Genomic DNA, 2,553 nt, shown 5'->3' with positions numbered 1-2,553 from the left:
CTTATTTTCTTTTTGTTAGGAAGACTTTTGCCCAATATGTAATTGAAAGTACATTCCTCTTGAAGGAAAACCAAAGCCAATTAACAAATAAAAGCCAAAACCTTTAAGTGAAATTTTGGAAAGAGTACATCCCTAATGTAAATTGAGATCAAATTTCTTTACTTTAGAACTAATGACATTTAATATCCTTCCCAATCTAGAATTCAAGTCCTTAGCTAGAAGGTTCTATCCTAAAATAATTTGGCAATCTGACCTACAAAGTGAGTCATATAATGAAGACACACTAAGTTGGAAACAATGCAGGGTCTTTCAGATCACAATCTTACTGGAAACAAATAGTAATTATATGTAATGGTACCTCATACATGAAAATGGTATGATTGTGAGAAGGAGAAAACCAGGAGGTTATGACTAGGTCCTGAAGCTGGAGAGTAATATGGAGATAGAGTATAACATCAACGACAACAAGATGGAATGGACCTGGACCTTAAAGAGAAGTTGTTTGCCATCAGAAGGAAAATTCTTAATGAGTTGCTAAATAATTAAAAGAAAAAACCAACCAATTTCTCAAGAGTGATGTGAGATAATGCTCTTTTACCCTGTAAAGATTTGTCATTCATATCAGTTTAATAAAATGCTGATTGGCTATTAGCCAGGCAGGAAGTATAGACAGGACAACTAAACGAAGAGGATTCTGGGAAAAAGAAGAGCTCAGTCTGCAGTCCCAGATGCTGAGGAAGTAATGTGATAATGCCTCACTAAGAAAAGGTTCCCAACCACGGGGATAAACATAGATGAGAATTATGGGTTAGTTTAAGTTGTAAGAGCTAGTTAAAAATAAGTATGAGTCAATAGGGAAAACAATTTATAATTAATATAAACCTCTGTGTCTTTCTATGAGAATGAAAGGCTGGTGTTCCAAGCAGGACAGAAACTTCTGTGTACACAAGAGAAAAAAAATATTTATTCTTATTTATTCATCAAAATATATGATAATGGGATCAAAACATGATTAATGCAAATAAGACTTTAATTAAGAAAGGAAGTTAACTCCCAGTCCAGATGGAGTTGGTGAGTGGATGAATCCCTTATGGTCTTGAATTTCTTGCTCATAATCTCACTCCTTCCACTCTTCAACTAGATTTTGGGAGGTCAGTCCAATTCTCCGATGTGGGTCATTGACTTTGTTTTCATCTGTTGTTGGACAAAGATTTTATGGTGATATTTAAAATAATTATCATCTGGGAGTGAATGAACATGGGAACAAAGTTTCATATTTTAAGGGGTTTGACAGTTGGGGCAGACTAAGGGGCCATTGTTAGTGACACTGGGATTTGTCTCTACTGCATGTACTGGCTTTTTGGGATCCTATTCTCTTCGATGTATACCTTGCTCAATCTAGATGTAGTATGGAGGGCCTTGGACTTTCCACAGGGCCTGATACATTTTTCTTTCTTAGGATTGGAGGGGTGTGATGAAAAAGGGTCTGTGGTGGGAGTGGGAAGGGAATGAGAGGAGAGGAAGGAGTGGGAATTTGGATTGGTATTTTTTAAGTAATAAAATAATTAAAAAATGAAAGTTAAAATAGAAGTATCATAGCCAGGTGGTGGTGGCACACAGCTTTAATACCAGCTTGTGGGAGGCAGAGACAGGCAGATCACTTGTGAATTTGAGGCCAGCCTGATCTACAAGAGCTAGTTCCAGGAAAGCTGTAAAGCTACATAGAATGTCTGTCTTGAAACACTAAAATATATATCATAAGGGATCTCTACTATTAAGTATTCATAAACTTCTCTGTAACTATATCATCATTAATTAAATTTATTTGAATCCAAATAAATCATAGAAAAGGTTTTTTTGCCAAATGTTATTAACAGAAAAAGTAACAATCAAGGGATATTATATCACTAACTTTTTGTAACTTTACAAAAAGTAAACCAAAAAAACAAATCTGAGAAGATAAGATTTATTCTGGTTCAAAGATAGTGTATACAGTCCATCATGATAGGAAATTCGTGGCAGTAGGACCTTGAAGTAGTAGGTCATACTGACTCCCAGTCTGGAGGAGACTGTACAGCTTGGTTTCCTTTTAGATGCAATCATGGATCCTCATCCCATATAAAGGTATTTTCTACTATTAGCATGGATCAATATCTCAACAATGATATTCTAGACATTGCCTCACATAGATATATAGAGTGACTTATTTCCATGATGACTCTAGATCCTATATCAGCAAACAAAATTATCTAATGTAGGTGTTAACCCTGGTAGGAGACAGCTGTAGAAAGCAGAAGTGAAAGTTCCCATTTTACCAGGAATCCCGAAGAAGTATGAAGTGATTGACAGGATAGCATAGAGGTTAAACTTCTGAATTCCCGAAACTAAATTGCAGAAGTCCATCTTAACTCATGGATTTACTAGATTAAATAAACTAAGGCAATCTCTAAAATATGTCTTTAATATAAAATTTTATAATTATCAGTTTTTGATATTTATTGTCATATGTTTTAAACAGCATCAAATGAGGAGTTAAAAATAAGCAGCATACTC

The sequence above is a fragment of the Microtus oregoni genome, unplaced genomic scaffold (assembly GCF_018167655.1).
Source record: "Microtus oregoni isolate MIOR12 unplaced genomic scaffold, Mior012 000087F_ref0000451, whole genome shotgun sequence".
Taxonomy (NCBI): Eukaryota; Metazoa; Chordata; class Mammalia; order Rodentia; family Cricetidae; genus Microtus; species Microtus oregoni.
This window is presented reverse-complemented; position numbering follows the sequence as displayed.